Genomic DNA, 18,662 nt, shown 5'->3' on the forward strand with positions numbered 1-18,662 from the left:
CGAGTACTTCGACGTTAGGGATGAAAGCGCTCCAATGGATATTGAGGATGGAGCGGAGACAACGCTGGTGGAAGCGTTCTAGGAGCCGTAGGTGATGCCGGTAGAGAACCCATGATTCGGAGCCGAACAGGAGTGTGGGTATGACAACGGCTCTGTATACGCTTATCTTTGTGAGGTTTTTCAGTTGGTTGTTTTTCCAGACTCTTGTGTAGTCTTCCAAAGGCGCTATTTGCCTTGGCGAGTCTGTGTCTATCTCGTTGTCGATCCTTGCATCTGATGAAATGGTGCAGCCGAGATAAGTAAACTGGTTGACCGTTTTGAGTTTTGTGTGCCCGATGGAGATGTGGGGGGGCTGGTAGTCATGGTGGGGAGCTGGCTGATGGAGGACCTCCGTTTTCTTCAGAGCACAGATAATGACTGGGATGATTAATTCAGTCACATCATTGAATGTGGGCTATTACGTACATGGATCATGTGGATTTTTAAACACAAAGATAGTTCTTGTGTGCACTGAACGGACAGCAATTTTTCAGCCTATCCCAATTTCCTCTAAACATATTGCTTAGGCAGTTTGAATAAAAATATTATGATGCTCCACCGGGAAATTATAGAACAGTACGATTAAACTGCACTCAATTCACCTCCCAGCATCACACAGCAAGACTCAATTGTCAATAACAGATCATTTATTGTGGACATGGCAAGAACCTGGAAAAAATATCTAGTCAGAATGCTTAAAAATGTTAACTGGCACCACAATGGTTTGGTTTATTTCCATGATCAAATATTTGAAACGTGAACATTGTTTTTTTTTCTCTCTATTTTAGGTAACTCCCACCTCTATACCATTCCACTGTCTTTATCTCTTCTTTACCTAGTCCAGTTCTCACTTATCTCTCTCACCCACTTTATCCCTCCTCCCCATATATCTCCCAGTGATTTGTTCCTTGACTGTCCCTTTACCTCTTTTGTCCAATACCCAAACACCTTTTGGGTCTCTCCTTAATCTTTGCCCCTTCTTTTATCCCAATCTACTTGATATCTCTGCCTTTTTTCTTCTGTCTTGGCAAATGGTCCTGATGCTAAATGTTGCCTGACCATTACTACCCATAGATGCTGCCTGACACATTGAGTCCCTCCAGATTCTCATTGCTCCCTCATGATTCCATCATCATTTGTCTTCCAATTAATTTGTTTCTTCCAATTACACGGAACAACATTTTTTTTTCTAAAGGTTGGCTTCATTAAAGAAAGTTCAGGATTATGATAGATAGCTTCAAGCTGAATACAAATATCATTTTAGATATGCTGTATCGTGGGAATTTGTAAAAGCATTAAATTCACTTTTATTTAATTTAGCATGTTTAATCGCATAAGATGCTAACACATTGTGTTATTTCAACTGGCAATAACCTCCATCAGTACCAGAGCACCACAGGGCTGTGTTCTTAGCCCCCTCCTCTACTCACTGTACACGTATGAATCTGTGGCTCGGTAAAGATAATAACACCATCTACAAATTTGCCGACGATACCAGGGTTGTATAAAGAAAGATGTTGAGTCAGCATACAGGAGGGAGATTAAAAATGTGGCTGAATGGTGCACCAACAACAACCTTGCACTCAATTTCACCAAAACTAAGGCGGTGATTGTTGACTTCAGAAAGAGAAAAGTTTACAATCCACTGATCATTGAGGGATCAGAGGTGGAGAGGGTGAGCAAATTTAAGATCTTGTGGGTCATTATCTTGGAGGATCTTCCCTGGACCCAACATGCCAATGGCATCATGAAGAAAGCACATCAGAGCCTCTACGTCCTCAAGAGTTTACGGAGGTTTGGTGTGACACCAGAAACCCTGGCAAAATTCTACAGATGTATGGTGTCCTCAACAACAAATTAAATCAGTGACTTAATTAAGGAATCTTAATTGTGCACTTTATTGATTTTTTTTATTTTCTCTGTACTGCAGTCAGTTTACATTCATTATCTGTTTACAGTTCTTTATTTGTTTGCATGAATATGTTAATTACAGAATTTTTGAACTACCAGTAAGTGGCAATTCTGCCTTGCCTACCGTTAAAAAAAAGCTCAGTTTGTATGTGATGGCAAGTCTGTACTCTGACAATAAATCTGAAATCTGAATCTAAATCCTAAAAATGTTTAGCTGCTGATTTTTGTTTGTACTCAGCATCTGATGCCTCTCATGCCAGTGTCATCATGGATGGAATCCAGTTGCCCTGATATTGCCTTTCCATGCTCGCAATGTCCTGATAAAAATCTTTCACCGCATTCATCACTGACTGCTCCAAGATCAGCAGGGAAGAAGTCAAGTCTGAATGCATTTCAATGACATGTTGCACATTTCTGGCTGCATATGCTTGAAGTAGACTTAAATATGACAAGAAATAACCAAAATAGGTTATATTTAAAACAGTATGTGATAGGAACATTTTAAAGTGATTTTTTTGTGATCAGCAGCCCAAAATCCATAAAATACTCTGAAAAGTGTTCTGGGAGCAAAGTTTTCATTGCCTAGTGTTATTTTCCATATAATGATGGAGTATCAAATACATTTTTTCTCAATGATTTTTCAATGAAGAAGATGACATGCAGATTTCCACATATAAATTGCAATTTAAATAACCATTGTGTTATAATGGAGTGACGATGGATTTACGTTATTTGCCACTTTTAACAAGGTCGATATTTTGGCATGAAAATTATGGTGATCTTTGCTTCATTTTGGTGTTTTACTTTTCACTTGAATGGTCATATTGTTTTTTTTTTGGTACCAAATGTTCAGTGAGAAGAATCCAGTCAGCTTCTAACAACACAAATATTGTCTATTAGATACTGAGAAAGGATTTACTATTGAGTCTGGTACTCATTTAGTGATGGTTTTCTCCTTGAACTAGAATAATGAGATATTTCACATGTTGTCGTTGGTTGCACAAAAGTAGTCCAAGCTAAATTTTGCTTTTGCTCTTTACCCATAATGGGGATGAATGACTGTAGCTGGACCTATGGGTAAAGTGGCAGTATTAATTGAGAGGTCAAGCATATGTTTGGATAAACCCAGAGTATGCTTCACAATTCCAGTAAGTAATTGAAAGTGTAATACACTAGTGTGCTCTGAGAAGAAGTAAGCTCTACAAAGTTTTTCAACAGAGGGAGTTGGATTCAGATTGTGAGGGTGTGAAGGGAAGGGTTGGAGATGAAATGGTGGAAGAGAAGGACATAAGGAGATGGAGATAGATGTGCCTAGCTTCATGCCATTTTGATTGCAGTAGTATTGCATTCACAATTCCCAGCATCTGAATTTTATTCAAAAAAACTTTAAGATGTACAAACATGCAGGAGTTGCTTGGTCAGATATAGCATTTCAGGTCTGTATGGAATTAATTTGGTTGAATGTTGGAAGATTATACATCAGGTTGTCATTCATCACATATTATTGGTGAATTGAAATATGTATTCCCTGTGAACTTGAATAAAGTGGGGACAAAATGGAGTGCAAGGGGATGCGGAGAATGTGCAGAACCCTTGGTGACAAAGATCTAGGCTACATTTGTTAATTTCCTATAGAAATGTTGGTTGATGAATTAGGTGTGGGAACAACAAAAACATCCATCAATATTGCATTTTTAGCACAGTGAATCATTTCATCACACCTCAGAAAGCAAAAAGGTTCAGAGTCTAAATTTTGGAGCTTTGCCCAGTTCGTTTGAGCAAGGCCAGAAATCCTGCAACCAAAATATTTAAGATCTGCCTCAAAACTGAAAACAAAACAGAGCCGATGTTCAACTGCAACTTTTCTCTTTACTCGGTCTCCATTTGGCTCATGGCATTATATCCCAGATTATTTTTATCATCCGAAGCATTTTACCCATCCTTATTCTGACCTTCCAGTCGGCAGGGAAAGTGGAAGAATGTCAACTTCTATTGAGCATGCATGAATAAAATTGAAAAGATCTTTACATGTGGAAAAGACTGAAAGATTTTTTTTTCTTTGGTTATCTGGCAGTGTTTCTTGTTTTTCCACAACTGAAGCCACAGTTATTTCATTTTACTTCACAAATGGGTGATTTATTTTTTGAATGATGTAAAATTTGCATGTTCCTTTAATCCAATAGCATAGTGCAAGCATCTTCAAGATCTAATGCTGCAGAAGCAAAATATGCTTGCAAATAATTAATGGAACCCAGTGCCCATGAGATGTGATGTTACACCATGAGCATAAATTTTTGATATTTGAACCAGAGGTCTCATAGGCATCCATTAAATACTCCAAGATAATTGCTGCATTGAACTTCTAATAACCATTATGCTGACAAACACCACTCATGTGTAATGCTGCAGCTGCTTTAATTGAATGTCAGTATTGATTTAATACTGTTGCTGGGACCATTAAAAAAAAGAGGGGAATGAGTTGTGGATGTCGCTCAATTTCAATCTTAAAGAACATGGCCCATTAGGGAAACCGATCACTTTGACGGCATTCATCTGTTGTACACAGAGTTCGGAAACTGTATTTCTTCACCTCTCACAGTGTATGAAAAGAGAGGGCAGCATTTCCGGGTGATCGCACCGGATGAAGGAAAACCTGCTGAGAAATGGACAACTTACTCTTCAGATGCCAGCATTTGTTCTGAATTAGAACCAGGAAGGAAAAGATGAAGATTACATGGCAGCACGTGGGCTTGCAGACATGTGCAGTAGAAGTCCAAAACTCTGCACTGCTCTGTGATTGGGTTTGGATTTTCTGGATTCTCGTGAAGTACTTTCAAAATCCAAATTCAAGGAGGGATAAAGAAGAGATGAACATTATGATGGTTTATTCATAAGCAAATGCTTAATTTATCAAACAAGCAATTTAAAAATGTAAACCTAACTTTTTTCACTAATAAAAGAGCTTATATTGCTTGAAATTATGATTCAAAATTAATATTGTAAAACAAAAATATAGTGTACAAATGAAAGCAGAAGTCATTTTATACAGATTCATCATCAATTTTTAGTTTAGTAATGAAATATTTTCATATGAATTGCAAAGAACAAAAAAAATATATATTCTCTCATTTCCGTGACTTCTGTTGCATTTGCTGCACTGCCTGAGGTTTGTTGCCACACACAAAATCTTAGTAAATTTTAAATGTTTGGGTGGTCCAGATTTCTGGAAACTGGCATTTTGAACTTCTACTGTATACACATAATCGTAAACAGAAATCCATGAAAAATCCTGTCTAACAGACAGAAAGATGTATACATAACCAAGAACCAGTAAACACATGTAAACACATGCTCCCATACCTTCCCACTAACACAAACAGATTACATTCTTCTGCTGGTAAGGCAGCCCCTCATTATTGATGATGTCTTCACTCAGCCTTGATTTATGGGTCCTGAGTAGGTGGGCAAGTGATTTGAGATATGGGACTCTCCTTGTGGTGTTTGTGAGCATATAAATATATCCAGACACTAAGAATCAAACACAATCCGATTACTGAAAATGTTGATGGAAAGCAGAAAATGGTAAATCACATTAGACAAAGGATAGCTCTAGCTTCCATCAACCTGAAGTGGAGGAAGGAATTGTGAAATACAAGAAATCATGAGCGATAAACAATCTCTCTATGAACCTGTGTTAGCACTTTAAATGCCTGTACAAATTAATGCAATTAACACAAATCATTAACATTGCAGCACAAACATTTAGATCATTGCTTTTTTTTTTGGAAGTAATAAAATGATCTTTTGCTAAAACTCTAATTTTTAAGATTTTAAATATGCTTCAAGCTACAGTAATTTGATGCAGACTGTCATTTTAAAGAAAAGTTGGGAACTTTAATCCAAAACCAGGACTTACAAACATTAATGAAACAAAACATCATCAGTGAAATGGGTTTTCAATCAAGAATCATTCAACAAACTGCAGCAAACAAACTGTTTATTGTTTTTAAATCTTTGAGGAAGACTCAGCCATCTGCACGCCTCACCTTTCATCTGCCTGGAGTTCAGAAGGTGAGGTAATCTCATATGAACATTGTACGATTATTATCACCTTAACAGCTTAGATGCAGAATGTCTTTTAAGTGTTGTAAATTGTACCTGCCTCTGCCACCTCCTCTGGCAGTTTATTCCACATCCCTTCCACAATTTTTATGATCAAGTTGACCTTCAGATCCCCTTTTAATTTTTTGCTTAAATCTATGCATTCTAGATTTAGTCTCCTTGCCCCTGGGGGGGGGGGAAACAAGGAGATGAAAAGGAAAATTATGTTGTAACTGTGAGGTGTGGAAATCTGAAGTAACCCTTATCATATGATTTGATAATAAAACAGATAAAATCTCTCAGATGAGACCAATTTCCAATGAGGCTGTTTATCTTGAGCATAAATTTTGTCCCAACAAAGGTATCAATCTAAGATTTTGTTAAAATGTTTCCTAAAAGCTTTGTGTCCATAAAATAAAATGTGAAAATACAGGATAGTGAAACATTGTCACTGAATTTCCATTGATTGTTTGCTACCAACTTCTAGATAAATGCCATCAAACACGCATTGATTCAGGTTAATCATGAACAAGTAATGCACTTCAACCTCTGTCGGTGCCGGAGACTTTACCCTAAAGCATCAGATAACAATTTTTTTTTACAAAAGGTTTGCTTCTTGAAAAAAAAGGGATTATCATAGAGAAGGTCCAACTGAATACAAAGATAATTTCAGATTTGCTGTATCACGTAGGAAGTTGCTGAAATATTAAATGAACTTTTGTTGCATTTAGCATTAAGCATATACTCGCCACAAATGCAACAAAATGTATCGCAGGTGTTGTGACTCTGATGAGACACTTTTGCAGTATTGAATCTTCCTGAAGAGAATAAATGCTATTTTTAAGTACACTCACTATGCTATTGCCTGAAGAACATGTGCATCAACAAGTGTTCAATCTACATTAATGGAAAGCACAGCATCTGTATATGTGTGCTGCTTTTATAGCATGTCTGCACCTAACCTGACTAAGCATACTTAGGACTAAGACAACATTTGCATAGCCCTGACACTGAGTGCATTCCCAGGCATGCTTGGACTGACTATAATAGTATTGCTTTGTGATCAATATACTGGTAGACTTAAAATATGACAGGAAATTACAAAATAGGTCATATCTAGATAAAAATGATACACAATAGGAAAACATTCAGGTGATTTTTATGATCATCAGCCCAAAATCCATAAATCTAAAAGTATTCAGGAAGGAAAATTGCTGTCCTGTGCATTGCTGCTCAACCACACCATTTTCAATCTTACAGTAATGCATCTTATCGTCCTTTACGTTGAATTGGAGAAAAACTTGATTTCAATTAGAAATCCTAGCTAAGGTGATCTTTCATTATTGTTCATTCATTGAAGCAATATAGAGGTTAAACACAATGTTTTTTTTGTTCTCTGAATGCCCCCCCCCCCCATTCTTCCTCCATTTTATGCTTTGTTATCATGACTTTAAAATTTTTATTCATTTGTGGGAATATCAAGATATTTTATTTCCTCATTTCACGTTGAAATCAACACATGTACTTTGTTCCGGGCAAAATTCTCATACAGACATTGGACTGGTTCTTTATCATGGATTTAATGATGGAATATTTTCCTCTCCACACTCCTTCCACATCTTCAGACCTTGTGTTCCTTCCCCACCCACCTCCATACCACTTCAGGCTTAGAACTTGTCTCATATGCTTTCTCAATCTTGGCTGTAATTGTTTTATTCATTGTGCACTGGAGGCCATTCACAAAAAGGCACCTCAAAATGTACAGATGGCAAAAGTAAGCTGACAGCTGTTATTGACATGGAGTCCTCCACTCAGTCCCACAGTAGCTTCCCCTGAATTGGACCCCACTACACACTACAATCTCTTACCCCTCCTGCCACACAACCCTGCCTGTTCTGCCTCATGACAGTCAAGATCTGTGACAAAACCCAGGAAATAATTATGAATTTCCCTTCTTTTGGGAGACATTATCCCCACCACCCAACTTCTCTGAGTTGGTGTATCACAGATGTATCAGCACAGCACAAATATCAGCTGGGATAAAGAGGGATTAGACTTCAGGTATCAAACCCAGATATTATCCTGATAATCGGATGAAATGTACAGGGCTCATTGTTTTGAATAGTTTGAAAACATGGGCAACCTAAAGCAGGCACTTCTAAGTAATGAAGAGATACCAAGATACCTCCGCACAATTCTCCATATCAATTGATAGGATAGACGAATCTCTCCCAGATCAACATTCCCAGCTCTGATCACAGTCAACCTACTCTAAAATACTACCCATGTTTTAGACATATTGAAAACCAGAATCCCAGAACATGCACTCTCTCCCAAGTTCCATCATGGACAAAACAATTTCTATAGGGAAAGGGAAAATGTTCTGCAGATGTTCTCAAAGCTTCACCAGCTTGTGGGAATTCTTGACTAATGATCATTGAAAATAGAGGAGTACCTTGAATGTATAAAATTCCAAAACATACACAAACATACATGCATGCATGCACGCGCACACACACACATGCACATACCTGCCTTGTAAAACATCTTCTATCACCTGTGAGGAAGGATACCTAGGGTCCCACCTCAGTCATCTCAGTGAAAGCTTTGACACCAAGTGAGTGCCCGAGAAGACATTGCCACAGAGTGTTTTGTAGGGAGTTGAAGTAAGCCTGCGTGGGGTGCTTAAGAAGCAAACAGCTATTTCTGCCTTCCCCAAATCTTCTCTACTTTTAGATTCTTCAAATTCCAATGTTACTCACTTCTTCTGAAAGTCCGTCGGCCTGAAATATTGACTGTTTCTCTCCAGAACCGTTGCCAGACCTGCTGAATATTCCCAGCATCCTCTCTTTGTTTTTCTTTTGTACAATATTAATAATTAAAACCCATAAATTATATATCATGCGCAGACAGAAAAAAAATTAGTTTATTCTGGCATTATGTTTGGCACAGACATTGTGGGCTGAAGGGCCTGTTCCAAAGTTATACATTTCTATGTTCAATATTTGCAAACTGCTGATCTCCCACAAATTTATTGATAGATTAATTTTTTGTTTTGTGGGTAGGTGGCTCATTGATGCCATATTAAAGACATATTATTACAAGATTGCCACAATATCTATTAACAGGAACTGAAGACTGGACAATTGCAAAAATCATGATCGTCGTCCATCATTTAACAACTATAATTAACAGATTCCTATAAAAGAAAATATAATGATCATCAAAGTCTTCACATGCAGCAAATTTTATTGCATTATTTTGTCTATAAATTGTATTGGTGCACTCTTTCCATTCTCAAGGGAGCTCTAATTATCCTGCATATTACTGGCAATTTTCCATCACCCTGCTTAAAATTGCTTCAAGAGTAGCGTTCATTCAGACTCAATCTTTCAGCTTGGTAGAGGGAAAAATTACCATTACCACCAGCCACCTTATCTTCATTGAACCATCAAGGCACCTGCCATGGATTTAAACAAACATAAGGTGCCTGTACTCTGCAATCAGAGGAATTGTAAATTGAACGCTTTGTAATTGCCCAGTGTATATCGCAAGATAAAGAGCCTAAGTCCGTTCCACATCATGCAGATTTACTTATTTCCTACTGTTCATCAGGGAACTTTTAATGATTCAGAAAAGTGAGCCATGAAGACCAGTAGGATACAAACATTAAAATTAAATTTCTATTCCCAAATAAGTTTTTTTAAACTTTATTTAGTACTTTTTAAATAAGAATAAACAGATTTTTTACAGAATAAGTAGTCTAATAATAAAACATTATCCTCCCTCCCACAACAGATCCCTAAAGGGAAGGATTAAAAAAACAAAAACATTCAGTAATTTACAATATTACTAAATTCATATTCTTCATATACAGTGTCAACATTTTAACAAAAAAATGTTAAAATGTAACATTTTCTTGTCCTGTGAGACTGATGAACAGTACCCTGCAACTATGGAAATCATCCCACTCCCTGCACCCATCTCCCCCCCACCCCCCACCCCCACCTGCCATGCTAGATGCTAGTTCATAACAAAAAAAATCATGATTATTATGTAAATTATATGCTATAGATACATGACTTCAACTCACTATGGCATCGAATCACATTGAACTCCGCTTCATCTTTCCAGGACCTAGCAATACATTTACGAGCAACTGCCAATGTTAGACGAATAAACATTCTCTGAAACTTATCCAACCCCAAGTCCACCAATGGGGTAAAAATAACCAAACAAAAAACATTTTGGATCGAAAGGAAATTGTATTTTAAGCAAAGTTTGAAGAAAAATCCTAATTTTAAACCAGAAACTATGAACTTTATCACAAAACCAAACAGAATGTATAAATGTATAAATGTTCCAACACATTCCCAAATAAGTTTCAAGTCTCCAAAAAGGAACGATAAATGTCAAACTTCCCAGCCTTTCCCAAAATTTAATTCAACTTCTTGTAGTGAACAATGAATTAAAGATGAGAAATGGCAGCAAAGTGTCCAGTGGTGTAAATCCCGTCAAAACAAATTGTAGTATGAAGTTTTTTAAAAATGCGGATGATTTGGTATGTAATACACTCCGTGATTAATCTCTGTCGAGGAAAGAGACCTGCCTTGTTTGTTGGGTTTCAATCACATTCCCTGAGGCCTGTGATATAGTTCTCAGAAACTGATGCAAATGCTTGCCACGATAATACAGCTTAATACACAGCTAAGGAAATGGTGCAGGAGGGAGGGCATCAGATTTTTGGGTCATTGGGGCTCTTTTCCAGGGAGCCGGAACCTGCCCCAGTGAGACAGTCTGCATCTGAACTGGAGGCCAATCAATATCCTTCTGACTCCTGCTGCCGGAAGTTTAGACTCAAGATGCAGGGGCTGGAGAGGTTGTGGAAAACAAGATGGTGTTAAGCCTGCAAACAATGACAGAAATAGAAAGGTTGAGCATGGTGGGAATAATGATCTGACTTACAATGAGAATTGTAGGACAGTCAGATGAGCTTGGAGCCTGGATCAGTACAGACAGCTACTGAGACTATATGGGTGGAGTTGAGAAATGGGAAAGAGATGGGCTCATTAATGGGATTGAATTGCTAACCACACGATAACCAAAGGATATTGGGGGAGCAAATTTATAGATAGATAACCAACATTTGGAAGAAACATAAAGTTGTGATAGTTGGTGATTATGTTGACTGAGATTCCCATGTTGTAAAAGGGCTAGATGGGTGTGAGTTTGTCTGACGTGTTTAGGAAGTTTCCATAATGAATATATAAATAACAATATTAGTTCTGTAAATGGGTACTTGCAAAAATAGTTTGGAGAGTTTGGTAGAAAGTTTTCAAAAAAAAAGAAACAGAAGTGATTTTAGGATTACTTGTAAGGAAAGAAGTAGGCAGATGGTGCCCTTAAGTGTGTAGTGATGAAGGTGGCACAGGAGGAAGGGCTTCAGGTTCATGTGCTCTCTTGTAGGGGAGGTGGGACCTGTACAAAAAGGAACACTTTGCACCAAAATAGAAGGACACCAATATATTGTGCAGGGAGGATTGCTAATGCTAATAGAGAAGGTATGAACTAGCATCTAGCATGGCAGGTGGGGGGGGGGGGTGGGGGGGGTGGGGGGGGGGGGAAGATGGGTGCAGGGAGTGGGATGATTTCCATAGTTGCAGGGTACTGTTTATCAGTCTCACAGGACAAGAAAATGTTACATTTTCTTGTAAACAGCCACCACCATCATGGGGATTATTCTTCACTCCATTAAGGGGATTTTTAAGTGGTGGTGTCTCAAGAAAGCAGCCTCTATCCTCAATAACTCTCACTACCCAAGCCATGCCCATTTCTCATTATTGCCATCAGGAAAGAGGTAGAGGAGCCTGAAGATGCACACCCATAAACACTTTTTCTCCACCACCATCAGAATTCTGAATGGACAGTGAATCTACCCACAATATCTCATTTCTTTTCTTTTCACACTATTTTTAAAATTTAAATATAATATTTACAGAACTGTAATTTAAGGTAATTTTCCACTAGAATTGCACAATACTGCTGCCACAAAACAACCAATTTTATGTCACATTCATGAAAACAAAACATATTCTGATTCTGAGCTATTCCCCAGCCTGGCTACTGTACTGATTTTGATGCTCCTGTACCATCAACTTGATGGCAGTGGGTTGAAGATATTCTGTGCTGGATGGGAAGGATCTTCTTCAATGGAAAGGGTCTTCCATAATGAATATAGTGTGACTGATGGGCTGCAATATATTTATTTCAATGCAAGGAGTATAAAAAGTAAAGCAAATGAACTCAGAGTCTGGATTGGTGCATGGAGCTACAATGTTGTAGCTATTGCTCAGACTTGATTGAAGAAAGGGCACAATTGGCATTTCAAAGTTCCAGGATTTAGATGCTTCTCATGTGATAAAGAGGCTTGTAAAAGATGTGGGGAGTTGTTGAACTACTGATTGGGGAGAATGTGACAGTTACGAACAGAGAGGGCACCTTGCAGGGCTCAATCAATGAGGTTAATATGGGTGGAGCTTGGTAATAAAGAAGGTACAATCATGAGAGGTTATTACAAGAGACTACAAATGGTCCACAAGAGATCAGGGAATAGACTGCAAGCAAATTAGATGTTTAAAAAATTCTTTATAATTAATTTACAACATGGTAGAAGCCGGTTCCAGCTATTGAAAACAGCGCCACCCAATTACACATAATTAACCTACAACCCCGTACATTTTGGATGATGGGAGGAAACTAGAGCACTTGGAGAAAACCCATGCAGGTCACAGGGAGAACACGCAAATTCATTACAAACTGTGCTGGATTCAAACCCAGGTCCCTGACACGGTAAGAGTGTCACACTAACTGCTAACCGGGATGAGGCAGAATATGGTAGCTGCTTCCAGGAGGCATTGTTGTCAACAGTCCAACCAGAGAAGTCACTTGGTATTGGGATATGCTCCTGATCAGGTGACTTGAGTTTCAACGGAAAAGAATTTTGAGAGCAGTAAACAATAGAAGATAGGAGCAGGAGTAGGTCATTCGACCCTTCGAGCCTACTCCACCATTCAATGAGATCATGGCTGATCTTAAAGTTCAGTACCCCATCCCCGCCTTCTCTCCGTAACCTTTAATACCCTTCTACTGAAGAAATAGATCTAATTCCCTCTTAAATATATTTAATGAACCTGCCTCTACTGCCCTCTGTGGCAATGAATTCCACAGATTCACCACCCTCTGGGTCAAGAAATTCCTCCTTATCTCGGTCCTAAATGGTTTGCCTATTATCCTCAAACTATGGCCCCGGGTTCTGGATTTTCCCATCATTGGAAACATCCCATCTGCATCCATTCTGTCCAGTCCTGCCAGAATTTTGTATGTCTCTATGAGATCCCCTCTCAATCTTCTAAACTCCAGCGAGTACAATCCCAATTTGCACAATCTTTCCTCATAAGTCATTCCTGCCATTCCAGGTATCAGCCTGGTGAATCGCCTCTGCACTCCCTCCATTGCAAGAACATCCTTCCTTAGATAAGGTGACCAAAACTGCACACAATACTCCAGGTGGGGTCTCACCAAGGCCCTGAACAGCTGCAGTAAGGTATCCTTGTTCCTATACTCAAACCCTCTTGATATGAAGGCCAACATACCATTTGCCTTTTTAACCGCCTGCTCTACCTGCATGCTTGCCTTCAGAGACTGATGTACAAGTACCCCTAGGTCTCTGTGCACTTCCCCATCTCTTAATCTATTGCCATTCAAATAGTAATCTGCCCTCTGGTTTGTATTACCAAAGTGGATAACCTCACATTGATCCACATTGTAGTGCATTTGCCATGTATCTGCCCAGTCCCTCAGTTTATCCAAATCACACTGGAGCTTCCTGACCCTCTCTTCCGTGCACACAACCCCTCCTAGCTTAGTGTCATCTGCAAATTTGGAGATATTCATCCAGATCATTAATGTAAATTGTAAACAGCTGGGGTCCCAGTACAGATCCCTGTGGTACCCCACTGGTCACCGCCTGCCACTCAGAAAACGAGCCATTTATCCCAACTCTCTGTCTTCTACCTGCCAGCCAGTTCTCAATCCACATCAATACTTTGCCCCCAATCCCATGAGCCTTGATTTTGGAAGCCAGTCCATTACAGCACAAAGCTGGGCAATTTGTACCAAACTATTATTCTGCCCTAATCCCACTAACCCGCACCCAGTCCATACACTTCCCATCCATGTCCCTGTCCAAATTTTTTTTAAATATTAAAATTAAGTCTGCATTTACCACTTCAGCTGGGAGCTCAATGGACACTCCCACTATTCACTCTGTGAAAAATACTCCCTAATGTTCCTCAAACGTTTCGTGTTTCACCCTGAACCCATATGTCTGACCTTGCATTTACTCTATCTATGCCCCTCATTCAAATGTCCCCTCATTCTTCTACACTCCAGGGAATAAATTCCTAATCTGTTTATCCTTTCCCTGTAACTCAGTTCCTCAAGTCCCAGGAACATCCCAGTAAATCTTCTCTGAACTCTTTCATTCTTATTGATAGCTTTCCTGTGGTTAGGTGACAGCAGATCAAAACTCCATACATTTTCAGATAGTTATGAATAAGAATAAGATAATATCTCAGAGCCACAAGAAAAATCGGGGGAAGGCTCGGTACAGTAGTTTTGGGCAGCAACTGAGGAGAATAGATTGGGAGTGACTGTGATTGATCAGTCCACATCTGAAATGTGGGAGTCATTCAAAGGCCATCCAGTCAGAATTCGGGACCAACATGTTCTTGTAAGAAAGAAAGGCAAGGATGAAAAAGATTTGGAACCTTGGATGATCATGGCCTTTCTACCATGGTGAGGGAATCTAAAACTAAAGGGCATGGATTTAAGATGAGAGGGGTAATATGTAAATGGGATCTGAGGGCACCTTCTTCATACTAAGGCTATGGATATACGGAGCGAGTTACAAGGAAAAGTGGGAGAAATGGGGACAAATGTAAAATTCAAAAGACATTTAGAAAGGAATTTGAATAGAGGAATACATCACATGCAGGAAAATAAGGCTATTTTGATCAGCATGGAAATTAGACAGAAAATATCCATTGTTTAGATCAAGGGATTGCTCAATGTAGTTTTTTTTTCTTAGTGTTATATATATGTATCGATTGCCTTATATGTCTCATCCTGGGTGAGGACCTCATCCAGCTCTAGCCTTAGGGGCTGTTGAGGGAGCTGGAGCAGGGCGTAATCTTGGACTGAGCGGTTGGCACTGAAAAGAGATTGTAAGTGTTCTGACCATCAGTTGAGGATGGAGATCTTGTCGCTGAGGAGGACTTTGCCGTCTGAGCTATGCAGCGGGCTTTGGACTTGGGGTGAGGAGCCGTCCACAGCCTTTAGAGCCTCGTAGAAACCCCTGAAGTCGCCAATGTCCGCGCTGAGCTGGGTTCGTTTGGCGAGGCTAGTCCACCACTCATTTTGGATCTCCCGGAGCTGAAGATGGCTGCATGCCCGACGGAAGGCTTGTTTCTTCTCTGGACAGGACGGCTTTGTAAGGTGAGCCTGGTGGGCAGCTCGCTTCTTTGCCAGCAGCTCCTGGATTTCCTGGCTGTTTTCGTCAAACCAGTCCTTGTTTTTTCCTGGAGGAGAAGCCCAGTACCTCTTCAGTGGATTGCAGTATGGTCGTCTTCAAATGATCTCAGAGGGTTTCAGGGGACGGGTCCGTGAGGCGGGTTGCATCGTCGAGCTTTGCTTTGAGGTTTGCCTGGAAGTTTCCTCTCGCTTCGTCTGACTGCAGGTTTCCAATATTGAACCTCTTTCTGGGGGCTTTACTGTTCCTGGGCTTTGGCTTGAAGTGAAGGTTGAGCTTGCAGCGAACCAGCCGGTGGTCAGTGTGGCATTCCGCGCTGAGCATGACCCTGGTGTGGAGCACATCTCGTTTGTCACTTTCTCGCACCAGGATGTAGTCCAGGAGGTGCCAGTGTTTGGATCGGGGATGCATCCAGGTGGTCTTAAGGCTATCCCTCTGCTGAAAAAGGGTGTTTGTAATGACAAGCCGCTGTTCTGCGCAGAGCTCCAACAGGAGGCGCCCATTGTCGTTGCACTTGCCGACGCCATGCTTGCCCAGGATTCCTGTCCAGGTTTCTGAGTCTTTGCCGACGCGAGCGTTGAAGTCGCCAAGGATGACAACCTTGTCGGCTGTAGGGGTGCGTTGGATGAGGTTGCGCAGGTCGGTGTAGAACTTGTCCTTTTCTGCTGGTTCCGCCTGGAGGGTTGGAGCATAGACACTGATGAGGGTGATGCAATGCTTGTTTTGAAGGGGGAGTCGCATGGACATGATTCGGTCCGAGTGGCCTGTCGGAAGGTTTTCGAGTTTGGAGGCAATGAAGCTCTTGACCATGAAGCCTACACCAGATAGGCGTCGTTCATCCGAAGGCTTGCCAGACCAGTAGACTGTGTAGCCCGCGCCGCATTCTTGGAGGCTGCCTACATCTGCCAGGCGGACTTCACTGAGAGCGGCTATGTCGATGTCAAGTCTGAGGAGTTCATGTGCAATGAGGGCAGACCGACGTTCAGGTCGGTGGCAGTCAGCCTTGTCTAGCATGCTTCTGATGTTCCAGCATGCTAGCTTGAGTTTGTGAGCATCTTTTGAGGGGGAGGACGTGAAGGGGGAGGACGTGGAGGGGGAGGACGTGGACCTGTCCTCGGGCCTGCGCAAAGGAGCTTTTAGGTGGAGTGCAGTGCGCGCAGTACTGGCCCCACCCTTTACACCCATGGTTCGTGTGCCGTGGCCGAGCAAGCTGGGACGTGGCAGCGAGGTCCTTGGGTCGTAGGTTTTATATCGGAGTGGCCTTCTCCTATGCAGGTTTATTACCCGGGCTGGAGGGGTCTGCCACCCTCCTAGGTCGGTCCATACTGCCCGGACCGGGGCCGAGGCCGCCGCAGCTCTCCCTGTGACCGGACTGGGGCCGCCGCCTCCCACTCTCTGCCCGGACCGGGGCCTCAGCCTGCCTCACTCGACCGAGGCCGGGGCCACCGTCACCCAGCAGCAGGTATGGATGGAATCCCCCCACAGGTCTGGAAGGCTGGCGGCAAAACTCTGCATGCCAAACTGCATGAGTTTTTCAAGCTTTGTTGGGACCAAGGAAAACTACCTCAGGACCTTCGTGATGCCACCATCATCACCCTGTACAAAAACAAAGGTGAGAAATCAGACTGCTCAAACTACAGGGGAATCACGCTGCTCTCCATTGCAGGCAAAATCTTCGCTAGGATTCTACTTAATAGAATAATACCTAGTGTCGCCGAGAATATTCTCCCAGAATCACAGTGCGGCTTTCGCGCAAACAGAGGAACTACTGACATGGTCTTTGCCCTCAGACAGCTCCAAGAAAAGTGCAGAGAACAAAACAAAGGACTCTACATCACCTTTGTTGACCTCACCAAAGCCTTCGACACCGTGAGCAGGAAAGGGCTTTGGCAAATACTAGAGCGCATCGGATGTCCCCCAAAGTTCCTCAACATGATTATTCAACTGCACGAAAATCAACAAGGTTGGGTCAGATACAGCAATGAGCTCTCTGAACCCTTCTCCATTAACAATGGCGTGAAGCAAGGCTGTGTTCTCGCACCAACCCTCTTTTCAATCTTCTTCAGCATGATGCTGAACCAAGCCATGAAAGACCCCAACAATGAAGACGCTGTTTACATCCGGTACCGCACGGATGGCAGTCTCTTCAATCTGAGGCGCCTGCAAGCTCACACCAAGACACAAGAGAAACTTGCCCGTGAACTACTCTTTGCAGATGATGCCGCTTTAGTTGCCCATTCAGAGCCAGCTCTTCAGCGCTTGACGTCCTGCTTTGCAGAAACTGCCAAAGTGTTTGGCCTGGAAGTCAGCCTGAAGAAAACTGAGGTCCTCCATCAGCCAGCTCCCCACCATGACTACCAGCCCCCCCACATCTCCATCGGGCACACAAAACTCAAAACGGTCAACCAGTTTACCTATCTCGGCTGCACCATTTCATCAGATGCAAGGATCGACAATGAGATAGACAACAGACTCGCCAAGGCTAATAGCGCCTTTGGAAGACTGCACAAAAGAGTCTGGAAAAACAATCAACTGAAAAACCTCACAAAGATAAGCGTATACAGAGCCGTTGTCATACCCACACTCCTGTTCGGCTCCGAATCATGGGTCCTCTACCGGCATCACCTACGGCTCCTAGAACGCTTCCACCAGCGTTGTCTCCGCTCCATCCTCAACATCCATTGGAGTGCTTTCATCCCTAACGTCGAAGTACTCGAGATGGCAGAGGTCGACAGCATCGAATCCACACTGCTGAAGATCCAGCTGCGCTGGGTGGGTCACGTCTCTAGAATGGAGGACCATCGCCTTCCCAAGATCGTGTTATATGGCGAGCTCTCCACTGGCCACCGTGACAGTGGTGCACCAAAGAAAAGGTACAAGGACTGCCTAAAGAAATCTCTTGGTGCCTGCCACATTGACCACCGCCAGTGGGCTGATATCGCCTCAAACCGTGCATCTTGGCGCCTCACAGTTTGGCGGGCAGCAACCTCCTTTGAAGAAGACCGCAGAGCCCACCTCACTG

The sequence above is a fragment of the Narcine bancroftii genome, chromosome 8, assembly GCF_036971445.1.
Source record: "Narcine bancroftii isolate sNarBan1 chromosome 8, sNarBan1.hap1, whole genome shotgun sequence".
Classification (NCBI taxonomy): domain Eukaryota; kingdom Metazoa; phylum Chordata; class Chondrichthyes; order Torpediniformes; family Narcinidae; genus Narcine; species Narcine bancroftii.